The sequence below is a fragment of the Coregonus lavaretus genome (assembly GCF_964263955.1).
Source record: "Coregonus lavaretus genome assembly, chromosome: 18".
Classification (NCBI taxonomy): Eukaryota; Metazoa; Chordata; class Actinopteri; order Salmoniformes; family Salmonidae; genus Coregonus; species Coregonus lavaretus.
The window spans coordinates 44,188,899-44,207,371 of NC_140005.1; the positions used below are offsets into that span (position 1 = coordinate 44,188,899).

The 18,473-nt window shown below is 43.4% G+C and overlaps 1 pseudogene across 1 annotated transcript in view; it reads right to left on the reverse strand.

The window, feature by feature from the left end:
* Positions 1-4,468: 4,468 nt before the first annotated feature.
* LOC311145507 (BRISC and BRCA1-A complex member 2-like) overlaps positions 4,469-18,473 on the reverse strand; it is a 179,487-nt pseudogene continuing 165,482 nt past the window's right edge. Inside the window, exons 7-9 of the transcript XR_014615602.1 lie at positions 13,494-13,593; positions 4,991-5,061; positions 4,469-4,800 (exon numbers count right to left, since the gene is read on the reverse strand). The product of XR_014615602.1 is annotated as a BRISC and BRCA1-A complex member 2-like (transcript). The remainder of the gene's footprint in view (positions 4,801-4,990; positions 5,062-13,493; positions 13,594-18,473) is intronic.

Genomic DNA, 18,473 nt, shown 5'->3' on the forward strand with positions numbered 1-18,473 from the left:
CTAAATCATTTTTGGTATCTTTTAATTGTCACTGTATTAGACTAAGCACAGGTGATTAGATGATGTTGAAATGTTGAAGTTGAAATGGTGCTGGAATAGTGGAGGCAGCTCCTGTTTTCTTTGCGACTTGCGGTAAGTCTCCGTGGTTCTAAATCAATAGTTGTTTAGTAGTCCGAAAATGTCTGAAACATTACCTTGCTTGACCATGCTGTAGGTCTTGCAACTGTTAATTACATGCAATATGTTTTGTGGACTTCACCGGACAGGTGTTGCTCTCTGGTTTTCTAATGAAACAAATGTGTGGTTGAATTTATTATTCTTATTGTCTCGGCCTTAGGCCTATATATCACGGTGTTAAGACGTGAACAAACAGGTTATAGAGCTAACAACGCAATTATCACAACACATACAGTAGGATGTAATATGGCATTTTTTTTCTGGATTGGCTTCCCCGGTGATTTTACCCACGCACCGCTACTGCTAGCTAGCCACTTCCCTTGAGTTGAGTTGGAAAGACTTGCTGAGCAAAACATGCCAGGAGCTTGAGGAAGTAGAAATAGTGTGAGGTAGGTGAGGCTTCAGCTTTGGTTGGGAGCCCTCAGCAACCGACAGGGGCCACAAAGGCCAACCCTGACTGAGCCCTCTTGCAATATACGATGAAGTAATCAAAGAACATAACAAACATCTTCATTACAATCAGGCAAAGAGGTTTTGGCTTGTTTAACTGTGCACCAAACCCCTTCTCCAAAACCAAAATGGCCGACAATCATTAGCAAAACCATTTCACGGTTCAGCAAAGGTTAAACTGGCTTTGAGCGATAAAGCAATGCCGAGCATCATTTTAATCATCTCTCTCCAGAGATCTCCGGGTAATTATTCCTACCTTTAATGATTCCGGCCGACTGCCATTGCAATCTCCTAAATAAGGCTGGATTAGTGGATTTGAAGTATTAGCAACAGAGTTGGCAGGCAGGAGACCTCTGTGCCGTGAGTCAGGGGGTGAGAAACACAGCTTCAAAAGGTACCTTGAGCAGCAACCTTCGTAAGATCATTACGAAGACCGTATCCCTATTAAGAGGTTTAAAGTGAGAGGTGAGTTCCATGTGGATTACGTGATATAACACCTGTACCATAGTTTAAATTGAAAGAGTTGTTTACGAGCAAGTGTATCACCTTCAAGGCCTTAGGTATTGCACCAAACTTAAAACAGATTTCTATGAATCGTCGACAATGTTAGCGTCTGTAGATTCCTCACAGCTCACTCCAATCTATATTCATTTATTGCATAATCCATATTATAAATTGATTTAAAGCTGATAAAAAAAAGTTAGGATCCAGAGGATATGCTAAGCCAAAATCAATTAAAGGAAAACAAAATGAATTTTGAACGTGAAGTGATTAGTTCACGGTGAAATAAAAACTGTCCTCGAGAAGCCTTCGTTAGAGAGGCTGTTACCCCATATCCTTCCCTCCTTCCTCTGCACACCCTCCTTCCACTCCTCAAAAAAATTTGAGCAGTTCGTCCCCGGGCTGACGAGAGAGACGATTTGAAAGCAGGTCGGCAAAGGTTACCGCGGGAAACATGGAACGCAGTAGAAAAAGCCAAAAATAAGCTTGCATTTAATAATTTTTTATTAAGAGACTTAATGCTATTAAATGCCTTAGATACATTCACCGTATAGTTCCCAATTAGACTTGACAGTTGCTGCATTACCAACAATAAATATAGCAAAGGGCTGGCCCCCGGGCCAGGAAAGACCCCTAACAATGACCCCCTAAGATTTAATGATGAAAACAACCATGCACACACACTCCCTCCCTCTCTCTCTCTCTCACCCTTCCTCCCTCACACAGACCATCCCTCCTTCCCTACCCTCCCTGTTAGTCTCGCTCTCTCTCACACACCATCCATCCCTCCTTCCCTGTTTCTCTCTCCCTCTCTTTCAAACACAGCTACATTTAGCACAGGACAGAATTGAATCACAGTGCATCCGTGGCTTAGTGACACGCAATAATAATGAAACAATAAAGAATGTCTTTCCGGACAGTATAGGATTTCAGGGTTTATTGGGAATATGAGTGATTGTGAGGGTGGTGAAATGAACATATAACAGAAAACATTCAGTAACATACTGTCATGGAGTAAGAGAATAACATATGATCACAGGTTTTTACAGAGGAAAAATGGCACATACAGTATTCTCCAATGTACATAGTAATGAGGAATACTCTCCAGGCAAAGATTAAGTCGACTGTAGAATGATAAAGTAATGGTACCACTAGTGAGACTGTATTATATGAATCAAGATGAACCGCTGAAGGTGTTTCCAGAAGATGACCGTATTGCATCAAGCTCCAGTCAAAGAGTTTAGGGTTCAGGGACCTTTTCCAGTTTTCTTACAACCAATCAGAAGATCAGAAGTGACGTCTTGTTTGAGGTTGTAGCACCTTGGCTGGGCAAGCCCAACATCTGTCTGTTGACTTCACAAGTGGTTCTGAACTACTAACCCTAACCCTTTTAGCAACAGCATTTCAGCATTTTTCTCTCTCTACTTTTAAGAAAGGTGAAAAAACAACTAAATAAAATGGAAACACAGACAGTTCAGCTCAACGTGGAGTTACAGAGAGTTCCTGTACAGTGTACATTGTAATTTATGTGCAGCGCATTCACACACACACACACACACACACACACACACACACACACACACACACACACACACACACACACACACACACACACACACACACACACACACACACACACACACACACACACACACACACACACACACACACACACACACACAGACTACACTCCTAGAGTTTCCCAGTGGCAAAGGCCCCTTCCTGAAATTGAGGAATGAAGCTCTTGAAGTATGCTCTGTGGAGAGAGAGAGAGAGAGTGTGAGAGAGAAAGAAAGATACCAATTAAAAGTAATTTAGACAGACAGATTTACTGGGAGTACTACAGTTCTTATCTGACCATAAAAGCACAGCACCAATTTGTGCTTTCAGCAGTAGAATGTTCTCTCCTGGTATGCTGAGTATAATCTAAACAACTTACCACTGTGAAATCGAGACAGTGACAGATGGCTACTTCTGATTATCTCAAAGTTCAATGTTCCTAACAGGAAATGACAAATTGTGAAGAGCAAGCAAGCAAGAAAGTAAAACTAAAAGAAAAACCAAGACAAAAAATACAATGGAATGACAAGGTACATTCACTTAGAGCTGTCAACAATCCCAAACAGTGTTTTTTGATACGAGTGTGTGTGTGTGTGCGTGCGTGCGTGTGTGTTTTCAAGGGCGAGGTTCACTCCAGGTCAGGTAGCCGAGAATATACACTTTTCTCAGTTCTAAAGCAGTAGCTGATAGGTTGGAATCCCAGGCATTTGGAATGTTTGCATATTTTGGGCCCTCCACAGTGCCAAACTAAGACTGAAAACTAGTTGTCAGCAAAACAGAGATAGGATACTGTCTTTCCTTGGAGACCAGCGATGTATACAAAGAAAATTCCATCTAACTATCAACTTTAGGACAAAAACTCAGCTGTTACAGTTAAGCACTCCTTTGCTGTGCTAAGTAAACATGGTCAAAGCTAGAGATAAAGCCAAATCATTCACAAACAGGGTCAACAGGTTCTTGTTAAATAGAAAAATGGTAAAGTAAATACAATTTTGGAGAGCCATACATCTATAAATCATCTCACATATTTTTGCCATATAAATCTTCACCATAGTGTGAGTAGTGATATGTATTTTCGATGATTCGGTGTCCATACTTTTATTGTGATTATTAGTATGACAGGGATTTTTTTGCTTTCCATGATACCATTATAAATCCAGATAAGTTTAATTGAGATAAAATCTATTTTGCAAGGGAGACCTGGTCCAAAGATGGCAGCAGGTTCTAGTTTTGTGCTAGCTAGTCGATTAGATTACATGACTTAAAACAAATAACTTAGATTTGAATCATTATCATCCTGTATTATGGGTAATTATAAACTAGGGGGTTCAAGCCCTGAATGCTGATTGGTTGGAAGCCGTGGTATATCAGACCGTATACCATGGGTATGACAAAACATTTATTTTTACTGCTCTAATTATGTTGGTAACCTAGCACTCTGCGTTGCGTCGTGCATAAGAACAGCCCTTAGCCGTGGCATATTGGCCATATACCACACCCCCTCTGGCTTTATTGCTTAATTATAAGTAATTATTGTACGGTATAGTAGCTCAAATTGTCATTTTTGTTCAGCATAGTGGGTCAAATAGTCATTGTTGTCCAGTATGCTACGGGTGATGTTTCCCCGAGGTACAGATCTAGGATCAGCTTCCCCTCCCCCTCCCCCAATCCTAACCTGATTCAAAACTGATTCAAGATCAGCATCTAGGGGCAACTTCACCCTACATCTGTCCGGTATAGTGTCTTGCCTTACTTGGCTCTTTTGGCCATCTCGTTGCCATCCCATCGCGGGCTGTAAGGGTAGGACTTTTGCACCTGCCAGTAGAGCTGCCCACTGTTGGTGAAGTGGTACACAGACTGGAATGTCAGGGTGGGCTGGTCCCGCGGGAAGTACAGAGGGAGGTCCACTGGAGGAGGAGAGGGGAGAGAGGGCGAGAGAGAGATAGAGAAAGGGAGAAAAAGAGAGTTGGGGGAGGGAGAGATAGTGAGAAAGAAAGGAAGAGGTGTGCGTGTGTGTGCTTGTGTGTGTGTAACTCAAGGAAACAGAAGTCTTTCCACATGAGGAGAAGAGTGAGCTTGGTGAATCCTTCTGCATCGTACTCCACCACCCCCCTGCATAAAGCACACACACATTGGCAAACCTTTTTTACATAGACACTGTAATGTGCCCACATGCACCATAATAATCAAATACAATGTTACAGATGTGCTTGCTCCCACAAACACACACACGTTTCCTTGCCCTTCGCTCTCTTCTCGCATACACACACACAAACACACACACACATGACACCAGACTCACATTCCAAAGTGACTGAGAAAGGCAGCAATGTACTCTCTCCTCTTGTGGTAGCCTTGAATGACATACTGCACCTGAGAACAGGGAGGGAGCACAAAAGAGAGAGTGGGAGAGAAATACCTAAGTGATTACCAGTTACCAGCAAATACCATCTGAAACAGAACAGTACAATAGTAAAAGGTTACTTTTTGGGTTGGCATCCTGAAAAGCCAAACTAATAAACGGAAAATAAAAAGCAATTTAATTTCTAATCAAATCAAATTGTATTTGGCACATGCGCCGAATACCGTGAAAAGCTTACTTGCAAGCCCTTAACCAACAATGCAGTTAAGAAAAATTAGCACCATTTTATTTTTTTACAAATTACGAAATAAACTAAAGTAAAAAATAAAACAGCAACAATAAAATAAGAATAACGAGGCTATATACAGGGGGTACCGGTACCGAATCGCGCGGGTACAGCTTAGTCGAGGTAATTTAGGTAATATGTACATGTAGGTAGGTGTAAAGTGACTATGCATAGATAATAGATAATAGCGAGTAGCAGTGGGGGGTCAATGCAAATAGTCCGGGTAGCGATTTGATTAGATGTTCAGAAGTCTTATTGCTTAGGGGTACAAGTTGTTCAGAACCCTTTTGGACCTAGACTTGGCGCTCCGGTACCGCTTGCCATGCGGTAGCAGAGAGAACAGTCTATGAGTAGGGTGGCTGGAGTCTTTGACAATTTTTAAGGCCTTCCTCTGACATCGCCTGGTATAGAGGTCCTGGATGGCCGTGAGCTTGAACCCAGTGATGTACTGGGTAGTACGCACTACCCTCTGTAGCGCCTTGAGGTTGGAGGCCGAGCAGTTGCCATACCAGGCGGTGATGCAACCAGTCAGGATGCTCTCGATAGTGCAGATGTAGAACCTTTTGAGGATCTGAGGACCCATGCCAAATCTTTTCAGTCTCCTGAGGGGAAATAGACGTTGTTGTGCCCTCTTCACGACTGTCTTGGTGTGTTTGGACCATGATAGTTTGTTGGTGAGGTGGACACCAAGGAACTTGAAGCTCTCAACCTGCTCCACTACAGCCCCGTCGATGAGAATGGGGGCGTGCTCAGCCCTCCATTTCCTGTAGTCCAAGATAATTTCCTTTGTCTTGATCACGTTGAGGGAGAGGTTGTTGTCCTGGCACCACACTTCCAGGTCTCTGACCTCCTCCCTATAGGCTGTCTCATCGTTGTCGGTGATCAGGCCTACCACCGTTGTGTCGTTGGCAAACTTAATGATGGTGTTGGAGTCGTGCTTGGCCACGCAGTCATGGGTGAACAGGGAGTACAGGAGGGGACTAAGCATGCACCCCTGAGGGGCCCCCGTGTTGAGGATCAGCGTGGCAGATGTGTTGTTGTCTACTCTTACCACCTGGGGGCGGCCCGTCAGGAAGTCCAGGATCCAGTTGCAGAGGGAAGTGTTTAGTCCCAGGGTCCTTAGCTTAGTGATGAGCTTTGAGGGCACTATGGTGTTGAACGCTGAGCTGTAGTCAATGAACAGCATTCTCACGTAGGTGTTCCTTTTGTCCAGGTGGGAAAGGGCATTGTTGAGTGCAATAGAGATTGCATCAACTGTGGATCTGTTGGGGCGGTATGCAAATTGGAGTGAGTCTAGGGTTTCTGGGATGATGGTGTTGATGTGAGCCATGACCAGCCTTTCAAAGCACTTCATGGCTACAGACGTGAGTGCTATGGGTCGGTAGTCATTTAGGCAGGTTACCTTGGTGTTCTTGGGCACAGGGACTATGGTGGTCTGCTTGAAACATGTAGGTATTGCAGACTCGGCCAGGGTCAGGTTGAAAATGTCAGTGAACTCACTTGCCAGTTGGTCAGCGCATGCTCGGAGTACACGTCCTGGTAATCCGTCTGGCCCTGCGGCCTTGTGAATGTTGACCTGTTTAAAGGTCTTACTCACATCGGCTACGGCGACCGTGATCACACAGTCATCCGGAACAGCTGGTGCTCTCCTCGAAGCGCGCATAGAAGTCATTTAGCTCATTTGGTAGGCTTGTGTTACTGGGCAGCTCGCGGCAGGGCTTCCCTTTGTAGTCCGTAGTAGTTTGCAAGCCCTGCTACATCCGACGAGCGTTGTGGCCTGTTAGGTAGGATTCAATCTTAGTCCTGTATTTATGCTTTGCCTGTTTGATGGTTCGTCTGAGGGCATGGCGGGATTTCTTATAAGCATCCGGGTTAGAGTCCCGCTCCTTGAAAGCGGCAGCTCTACCCTTTAGCTCACTGCGGATGTTGCCTATAATCCATGGCTTCTGGTTGGGGTATGTACATACGGTCACTGTGGGGACAACGTCATCGATGCACTTATTGATGAAGCCGGTGACTGATGTGGTATACTCAATGCCATCGGATGAGTCCCGGAACATATTCCAGTCTGTGCTAGCAAAACAGTCCTGTAGCTTAGCATCTGCGTCATCTGACCATTTCCCTATTGAGCCAGTCACTGGTACTTCCTGCTTTAGTTTTTGCTTGTAAGCAGGAATCAGGAGGATAGAATTATGGTCAGATTTGCCAAATGGAGGGCGAGGGAGAGCTTTGACGTGTCTCTGTATGTGGAGTAAAGGTGGTCTAGAGTTTTTTTCCCCTCTTGTCACACATGTAACATGCTTGTAGAAATTAGGTAAAATGGATTTAAGTTGTTTCCCTGCATTAAAGTCCCCGGACACTAGGAGCGCCACCTCTGGATGAGCATTTTCTTGTTTGCTTATGGCTTTATACAGCTTGTTGAGTGCGGTCTTAGTGCCAGTATCGGTTTGTGGTGGTAAATAGACAGTTACGAAAAATATAGATGAAAACTCTCTTGGTAAATAATGTGGTCTACAGCTTATCATGAGATACTCTACCTCAGGTGAGCAAAAGCTTGAGACTTCCTTAATATTTGATTTTGTGCACCAAAATGTTGACAAAATTGACACAGATCGCTTCCTCAATTGAGTGACTTGAGTTCAAATTCACCCCGGTTAACCCTGGTTGGTACACATGGATTTTGCTGCTTTGATGCAAAAATCTATTCTGATAATTTATGTATCCGGCCTCTCAAGAAGACGAGAGACCATATCATTAAAGCATCAATCGATACTCTTCAACTTAATACGGCAGGGTTTTTAATGACTGCACTTATCGAAACTCTGTCAAACTCAAAGCATATCGGAGAATGCGTTTACACTTGGGGTCAGTCACCAAACTGATGACTCCTTACTGACTCTGATAGGCATGAAGCGCACCCACCCACCCACCCACCATCCCACACACACACAAACCAGACTGTTGTAGTGTGTTGGTAGCTCTGAGTTGCGGTTGCTGGTGTGTGCCTAGCAGGGACACTCCAGGCTCGGTCGACTATTGACCGTCCTGGGCAGCGGAGAGAGCCTGCGGTGACCGCACTCTAACCACCTTATAGCCCCAGACCTAAATCCCCAACTCTCAATCGCAAAAATAGCATAGTCCAGTCAACACATGGGTATTCTGCATCAAAAATTAGTTGTTATTAGTAAAGTATATAAGCATGCACAGAGGGGGAAATTGCCCCTTACCATAAGCTTGTTTTCCTCCAATTCCAATCTTAACCATGGATTACAATATGTATGTGTTGCTGGTGATTTCATTATATCACCTATGGTTGTGGTTATTCATGAATACAAACATAGTATTAATTCACAAAGGGTTTATGAATAAATGCCTGTGTTTCCTGATGCATTGGGAGCCTTGTCTCTGTGAGGGTGACTCTGCCACGCGCACACTCACACGCAGGCACGCACGCACGCACACACACCTCCTGCTGGGATACACTGCCCTACCAAGCAAAAAGGCAGTAACTGCTCATTTGGTCGAAAATGAGTTAATGTCATTTTTGCTACATTAAATACATGCTTAAGCATGTGGACAAGTATCCTGCCTGTATTGTATTTTGTTTTGGAGAAAATGGGGGTCATATTAGCAGTAACTGCAAAAAGTTACTGTGAAACCAAGGTAAATGGCAGTAACATAACTTACTGCCTTTTAGCTTGGGTTTAACCTGCCCTTGGCTGCAGTTACTGCCTTTTACCTTGGTATCATATCATTTTATTCTGATAGTGATACAATCAAACCTGTATGACACTGACTGACAGCTACACACACATACATTGCTAATCTAGGGACACAACATCATTGCACCTCATTCCCGGGGGAAATGATGGTTGAACGTGCTCTGAAACGCCGACACGCAGACACTGGTAATAACTAGCTAGCTAAGTAGATCTGAGAACATAATTAATTAGCTAGCTAGCTAGCTAACTAGCTAGCGAGCATAGACTTACAATGCTACCGGCTCCCATAAGAGGAGATCTGCAATTGATACTAACTTCAATCTATTAACCCTATAATGAATGACATTCTGATTTCATTTGCTGGTTTCTTTGAATCAGTACACCACACACACGATTTCTAGCCAGTGACAGCCACCTAGCTAGAACTGACACGCCCCTAACAAAATGTAAAAACCTACCTAGCTAGCATTAGCATGAAGCAATAGATTTGTGCTACCTGCTTCCATAAGAGGCGATCAGCAATTTATACTAGCTTCAATCTATTATCCCTATAAAGAATATAATCCCTATAATTGTATTCGGACATTCCATGGGTTATTTGAATCAGTAATGTTACACCACACACACGATCTCTAGCCAGCTGACAGTCAGTCAGACGTGCACCCCATAACGTTACTGAATTGTCAAAAGCCACGCACGCTCGTTTTCCAGTTGAGCACACACACAGCATTGCTACCTCATTAATAATATATCTACTCACATGTCCAGGGTTTCTGGTTTTCTTTTATATTCCAGTATTGAGTGATTGTCCCGGTCAGGAAAGTTAAAATCCAAAATTATATCCATCACCTTTGGTGGTGGCGTATGTAATTAGCACAACAATCTTTGGCATGCCAAATGTGTGCTCAATGTGTCTGCTTCTGTGCCATCATTACATGAATGCGGGAAGAAACTGTTTTGCCAAAATGACTTCCACCAATCCCTGTGGCATATATGATTATAGTATCTATGGGGATCAAAGTTGCCATGTGAAGGTGCATTAGGACTGTACAACCAGGTCAATACTAGGTTTTATTCCTGTCAATGTCCATCCATCCAATCTAAATAAGCAATAGGGCTATAAGAGTCCAAGAACATGGACATCATCACCAAGCTGTGTCCTCTGATGCCTGCAAATCAAAGGCAGTTCTGGAATGCCTTGGCTGTGAACAGCATTGCTGAGGATGAGGAGTGATATGGAAGAGCACTGAATAAGTTTTACTTAAAAATGAAATGAAAATGATACTTAAAAAATGAAATGTAACTATTCAGCATTTTATCAATTGTAGCTACATGTCATTTGTGTCCTCTTATGAATATGAACATGTAAATATGTTAAAAATTCATTCTTAAAGCTGTTATTTATTCAAAATTGTCTATGTCAATGTCATAAAATAAAACGAAAATACAAATAATTTAATTTGCAATCTCATGGTAATTTGGTATAATTAGTATTACCCTACGTCATACTTCTATCATGCTCCAATACATCATTATATATTACAAGATAGGTAATCATTTAATGTAATTCAAACAATTGCAGTGCTGCTTTTCACAATTATTCTTATAACAAGACATGGGATACTTGTAAAACACAGTATGTCATGTGACTGACGCAGAACCTACATCTCCATGTAAATGCAACTGGTATCTTAGTGGAAGACACAGTTTCAACTCTGTTACACTGTCAGTAATTACACTGCTCTTTGCTTTGGTATTAACCTGCAATTTGTAACATATCATGACAAGAAAGAAGGCATTAACTGCCGTTTAAGTGTCAAAGGTCATGTCAGAGGTCAGGGTCAACATGAATAAAACATTTACTCATAGTAAGCAACAGCTCACTACATTTCCAATGATCTCCCTAGAATTCATTTGGCTGGACAATTAAAAAACTTTGAAGCAATTTTTCTCAGTTCCACACTATGAGCACTTAATGCCTTTTTGCTTGGTAGGGCAGTACACACTACACACAGTGACTCAGACACCCCTATTCAAGTCTATTCGTTTTTTTTTTTTACGTAGGACCAAGTGGGAGGTAGTCACAGCTCTCTGAAAAGCAGCAAGGGCACACTGTCTGTAAAGAGAGTGTGTTTATTTAGTCACAGCAGGGTGTGTGTGCGGAATTATGGATCACTGAACTTAAACACATACTGAGAGATGATCTCCCACTCTAAATCTGCCCTCCCTTGCATGATAACGGGGAATCCAGCATTCCTATTGGCTGTGTGGTAGTCTAACCAATGACAGAAAGGTAAGATCATGCCGCAGGTATTCAATGTGACTGCACCCAGGACGCGCCGCCTCCGCTTCCGGCGTGAGTATGTGTACATGCCCCTGGAGGGCATTATGCAATGTGTCCGGAAGTGTTTCCTGTAGTAATGTGGAACAATCCTCATTCACCTCATTTCTCTCTCTCTCTCTCTTACACACACACACAACCTGAGGTTTTGCTTTTCATAATGTGTCAGCTCTTCCATCAACACAATCTCTACAGTATGTTTCACAAGAATGGCTCAGACATATTCAGCATTGCATCAGCAAAGGTGACACAGATGTCAGTTGTGCTCTAAATACTGATTCAATGGAAGAATAGGTGACTAAAATGACCTAAATAACATGCTATTACATTTCGAGGTCTGACTGATTCATGTAGTACAGCCCACCTTTAGTATGCTTCATTGTGAAAGCTTGTCCCCGAATGGAATTTCATCCAACAAATTATCATGTGTTGTTTGGGTTTTGGTTCAAGTTAGTCTGTGACTGGCCAGGTAAAAGATACAGTTCTTTCTTCCTTCACATTACAATTGAACAAAATCCGGTCCAATGGGAGCCTGATGAAGACCAGGTGGTCTAAACGTTGTCTAATCAATTCACATGGGAGTATAATGCAGTGTGCAGAGTACACTTTTTTTTATACGAAGCACGTGCTCCAAGTCTATCGATATGCAGATTTTATTTATTTTCTATTCATCAAAACACTCAATTAATACTTGAAATCCTGTTTTGTGGGGAAAAGCAGTTGGATGCTTTTCATTGTGCTTACACACATCCTTTCTGCTCCTATTTGATGGAGTAACATCTTTATCTTTCTCCCTCTCCATCTCCCTCCCTCCCTCCCTCCCCCTCTCTCTCTCTCTCTCTCCACCCTGTTGTGCTGCTCTTTTCTTCTCCCTTACAGGGAAACCAAACCGGCCACGTTGCATGCGCGAGTGTTGCAAAATAAATTAACGCGTACATGTTATTCAATCATTTCATCCACACTGCTTGCGCGTGTCAACAAGCGTCTGTGTTGCCAAACGCTAAAATATAAATTAGCAAGTCCCGCCTCTCCCATCTACCCACTGGTTTTCATGAGCATACAAACCCACGTGGGTGCTTGAAAGATGAACGAGGAGAGATTAATCAAAGATAACTAACTAAAAACTAACTCGGTTTCCCCTTTTATCTGTGGATGAATCATCGGAGTAGAGAAACACATGATTTGTATGACTCTGGGTCAAAATTCTACAAATATCCAGCTAAAGAAAGGACCATATGCATTGAAGGTAAAATGACAACCCAATGTTTATCTCCCAGGACAAACTATAGCAACAGCAAGCTACAAATGTCCATGAATGTTTCATGTGTGTTTTGACCTGCCCCCAAATTAATATAGTTGGTTCTGTTATTTTTAACCTGTGTGTCAAGATCACATCTGGTGTGGATAGACAAAATCAACATGCACACGATGGCCCACGTGGACGCACGGATGGTTTGGTCAAAGTGTTAATCCACACCCATTCTCCATATCATCCCCCTACACACCTCTGCCCTCATTGACCCCAGATGAGGTGAGGCGCCCCTGGGGATCTCACACCACTGTAGCTGGGTCTTGGCTCGGACAACCAGGGGCTGGCTGGGGGTTGACTGGGGACAGCGGTAGCGTCTCCCTGAGTATGCTGGCCAGTGTCAAGGTGAGGGAGAAGGGGGAGAGGGGGGATAACGGGGCCCACCCTGGAGGTAGTGACATAGCAGTGTGTCAATGTTCCGTCTCTCCCTCTCAACTCCTAGCGAGCGCAGAGACAGACTGTGGAGGTCGGCCAGTATACTAGAGCCGGCGCCAGACAATGATCAGCTGGGGGGTATTTTGTTTCAAAGGGGGGCAAATTATTTTATCTCATCAATAACACTACCCAGATACAAGTTTTTTGCAGACCGAAATGTCACAGTTTTTTACATCTTTATCTGAATAAAGTCTAAATATATTTTTTATAAAATATATAATGACATGCCTTTCACCTACACTTAGCATTGGCTTAATTTAAGCAGCACCTCTACTCCAGCTGATTGAACACAAATATATTTTTTTCATTATCAGTGGACATGAATGCAGTCACCAAATATTCTGTCATACCTTGTTGGTGAGGAGCTGGCACACTTGAGGTACATAGTCGATGAGGCAATCTCCACTAGGGAATGCTGGGATGTGTAGTGCAGAGGAACCTCCCAGGGCGCTGATAGACAGAAAGAAGAATAAAGAGTTAAACTACGGTACACAGCAATTCAATTCATATCCCTACTAAGGCCCTAGCCAGCAGATTGCTTAAAGCTGCACTAGGGTTGGACAGGCTTTCTGTGTAGATTAAGACACTGCGTACTCCGAATTGTGCCAGTATCCCAACTGTTACACCAAGAAGATTGAGTGACCGCTAGTTTTTCCAGCTGTTGCATCGAAAATAAATGTTACAATCTGCAATGTTTGAATTTCCAACTTGAATTACCGAACAAGCAATTACATTATTGGAGGGGGGGTGGGGGGGCACAGACGGACGGGCGGACGGACAAAATCTGACCTTGCAGGGGGGTCCAGAGAAAATGTGTTACGCCAGTGAAAGCAAACAACTCTGTCTCTTTCCATCAGTATCTCTCCATCAGTATCTTTCTCACAGTACTCAAACCCATCCAAAGCCTAATTTGAACAGTTGAAAGACCTCTCAACCAATCAAAGAAAAGGGTAAGGGTTGATGCTTGATGCAAATCAGTCAAAAAGAAGATAGTCATGTGCCCATTCAGCCTTGCCTCAGAGCCATAGGAAACATACTACAAGTATTTCTGAGCACCTCCAAGACATATTATACACTACATGACCAAAAGTATGTGGACACCTGCCTGGCTCGCAGTCAGCGTTCCAATTCATCCCAAAGGTGTTCGATGGAGTTGAGGTCAGGGCTCTGTGCAGGCCAGTCAAGTTCTTCCACAACGATCTCGACAAACCATTTCTGTATGGACCTCGCTTTGTGCACGGGGGCATTGTCATGCTGAAACAGGAATGGGCCTTCCCCAAACTGTTGCCACAAAGTTGGAAGCACAGAATCGTCTAGAATGTCATTGTATGCTGTAGTGTTAAGATTTCCCTTCAATGGAACTAAGGGGCCTAGCCCGAACCATGAAAAACAGCCCCAGACCATTATTTCTCCTCCACCAAACTTGACATTTGCTACTATGCATTTGGGTAGGTAGCGTTCTCCTGGCATCCGTCAAACTGAGATTCGTCCGTCGGACTGCCAGATGGAGAAGCGTGATTCATCACCCCAGAGAACGCGTTTCCACTGCTCCATACTCCAATGGTGGCGAGCTTTACACCAGTCCAGCCGATGCTTGGCATTGCGCATGATGATCTTAGGCTTGTGTGCGGCTGCTCGGCCATGGAAACCTATTTCATGAAGCTCCCGAAGAACAGCTATTGTGCTGACGTTGCTTCCAGAGGCAGTTTGGAACTCTGTAGTGAGTGTTGCAACCGAGGACAGATAATTTTTACGCGCAATGCGCTTCAGCACTCTGCGGTCCCGTTCTGTGAGCTTGTGTGGCCTACCACTTCGCGGCTGAGCCATTGATACTCCTATACGTCTCCACTTCACAATAACAGCACTTACAGTTGACCGAGGCAGCTCTAACAGGGCAGAAATTTGACGAACTGACTTGTTGGAAAGGTGGCATCCTATGACAGTGCAACGTTGAAAGTCACTGAGCTCTTCAGTAAGGCCATTCTACTGCTTTGTTTGTCTATGAAGATTACCTGGGTAGGTGTAGGCAACATCACCTCCACCATGCTGACCCTTAACATAGGGGCCCCACATGTTTGTGTGCTTAGTCCCCTCTTGTACTCCCTGTTCACCCATGACTGTGTGGCCACGCACGACTCCAACACCATTATCAAGTTCGCTGACGACATGACAGTGGTAGGCCTGATCACTGATGATGATGAGTCAGCCTACAGGGGGGAGGTCAGTGACCTGGCAGTGTGGTGCCGGAGGAACGACCTCTCCCTCAACATCAGCAAGACCAAGGAGCTGATCGTGGACTACAGGAAACAGGGGGGGAGCACATCAACGGGGAGGCAGTGGAGCAGGTAGGCAGCTCCAAGTTCCTTGGTGTCCAAATCACTAAAGACTTAAAACAAGCCTGACTAGTCTCCCAGTCCCTTCCAGTCCCTGCCGCTGAAAAACATCCCCACAGCATGATGCTGCCACCACCATGCTTCACCATAGGGATGGTGCAAGGTTTCCTCCAGACTAGACGCTTGGCATTCAGGCCAAAGAGTTCAATCTTGGTTTCATCAGATTAGAGAATCTTGTTTCTCATGGTCTGAGAGTCTTTATGTGCCTTTTGGCAAACTCCAAGCGGACTGTCACATGCCTTTTACTGAGGAGTGGCTTCCGTCTGGCAATTCAACCATAAAGGCCTGATTGGTGGAGTGCTGCATAGATGGTTGTCCTTCTGGAAGTTTATCCATCTCCACAGAGGAACACTGGAGCTCTGTCAGAGTGACAATCGGGTTCTTGTTCACCTCCCTGACCAAGGCCCTTTTCCGCCGATTGCTCAGTTTGGCCGGGCGGCCAGCTCTAGGAAGAGTCTTGTTGGTTCCAAACTTCTTCCATTTAAGAATGATGAAGGCCACTGTGTTCTTGGGGACCTTCAATGCTGCAGAAATGTTTTGGTACCCTTCCCCAGATCTGTGCCTCGACATAATCCTGTCTCGGAGCTCTACGGACAATTCCTTCAACCTCATGGCTTGGTTTTTGCTCTGACATGCACTGTCAACTGTGGGATCTTATATAGACAGGTGTGTGCCTTTACAAATCATGTCCAATCAATTTAATTTACCACAGGTGGACTCAAATAAAGTTGTAGAAACATCTCAAGGATGATCAATGGAAACAGGATGCACCTGAGCTCAATTTCGAGTCTCTTAGCAAAGGGTCTGAATACTTATGGAAATAAGGTATTTATGTTTTTTGTTTTTTTATACATTTGCAAAAAAATCTAAAAACCTGTTTTCGCTTTGTCATTATGGGGTATTGTGTGTAGAATGATGAGGATTTTTATTTATTTAATACATTTTAGAATAAGGCTGTAACGTAACAAAATGTGGAAAAAGTCAAGGGGTCTGAATACTTTCCGAATGCACTGTACTTTATTGTGTATTTCATATTTCTTATTCTTATTCCCCGTGTGCTTTTTTCTAGTAATACATTGTTATTGATTATTGCATGGTTGGGTTTTGAGTTTGCAAGAAAGGCATTTCACTGTACGTTGCTCAATTAAGAGCAACTAAACTTTTTCAGAAAGAATACAAACACTATTTGAACCAAGGCCCCTATTCAGGTCTCTATATAACTTTATTAGATACATGTTTATATGCAACATTCTGAACATTTCACCTTTCTGAACACAACCCTGATGGCCCAAAACCACAAGGTGTGGTGGGAAAGGATGATGAAACGATGATGATGATGACATCGTATGTGTCAGCCAGAGGTTGTAACTGGAAAAAAACATAGGAAAACGTCACACTGCAATATCCAGGCATTAGGGGGAGTTGCCTGAGCACATTGTGGGAGGCAGTTTATGTAAGCCATGGATGTTCATCAGTAGATTCATCATATAAAAAATTATTTGGGAGTCTTCTTACTGGCAGGCCACATTTATAAACTGACGACTGTGCGGTCTTTACACAATGTGGGCTGTGACCGCTTCCCTTTAATGCAGTTTTGCAACGCAACCAATTGCAGTTTAGTGACTATCTAGTATTGCTCATGATTTAGATATATCCTCTAACAGTTATTTATTGTCAGTGTTTTTATTGCTTGACAAACTACTGGTAATGTCAACCAGTTACGTTGTTCTTTAAATTGATCAGTGTTGATATACAGTTGAAGTCGGAAGTTTACATACACTTAGGTTGGAGTCATTAAAACTCGTTTTTCAACGACTCCACAAATTTCTTGTTAACAAACTATAGTTTTGGCAAGTCGGTTAGGACATCTACTTTCTGCATGACACAAGTAATTTTTCCAGCAATTGTTTACAGACAGATTATTTCACTTATAATTCACTGTATCACAATTCCAGTGGGTCAGAAGTTTGTATGTATTTCAAGGAACACCTTCAAACTCAGTGCCTCTTTGCTTGACATCATAGGAAAATCAAAAGAAATCAGCCAAGACCTCAGAAAAAAAATGGTAGACCTCCACAAGTCTGGTTCATCCTTGGGAGCAATTTCCAAACGCCTGAAGGTACAACGTTCATCTGTACAAACAATAGTACACAAGTATAAACACCATGGGACCACGCAGCCGTCATACCGCTCAGGAAGGAGATGCGTTCTGTCTCCTAGAGATGAATGTACTTTGGTGCGAAAAGTGCAAATCAATCCCAGAACAACAGCAAAGGACCTTGTGAAGATGCTGGAGGAAACAGGTACAAAAGTATCTATATCCACAGTAAAACAAGTCCTATATCGACATAACCTGAAAGGCCACTCAGCAAGGAAGAAGCCACTGCTCCAAAACCGCCATAAAAAAGCCAGACTACGGTTTGCAACTGCACATGGGGACAAAGATTGTACCTTTTGGAGAAATGTCCTCTGGTCTGATGAAACAAAAATAGAACTGTTTGGCCACAATGACCATCGTTATCTTTGGAAGAAAAAGGGGGGCTTGCAAGCCGAAGACCACCATCCCAACTGTGAAGCACGGGGGTGACGGCATCATGCTGTGGGGTGCTTTGCTGTAGGAGGGACTGGTGCACTTCACAAAATAGATGGCATCATGAGGAAGGAAGATTATGTGGATATATTGAAGCTCAATCTCAATCTCAATCTCAATCTCAAGACATCAGTCAGGAAGTTAAAGCTTGGTCGCAAATGGGTCTTCCAAATGGACAATGACCCCAAGCATACTTCCAAAGTTGTGGCAAAATGGCTTAAGGACAACAAAGTCAAGGTATTGGAGTGGCCATCACAAAGCCCTGACCTCAATCCTATAGAACATTTGTGGGCAGAACTGAAAAAGCGTATGTGAGCAAGGAGGCCTACAAACCTGACTCAGTTACA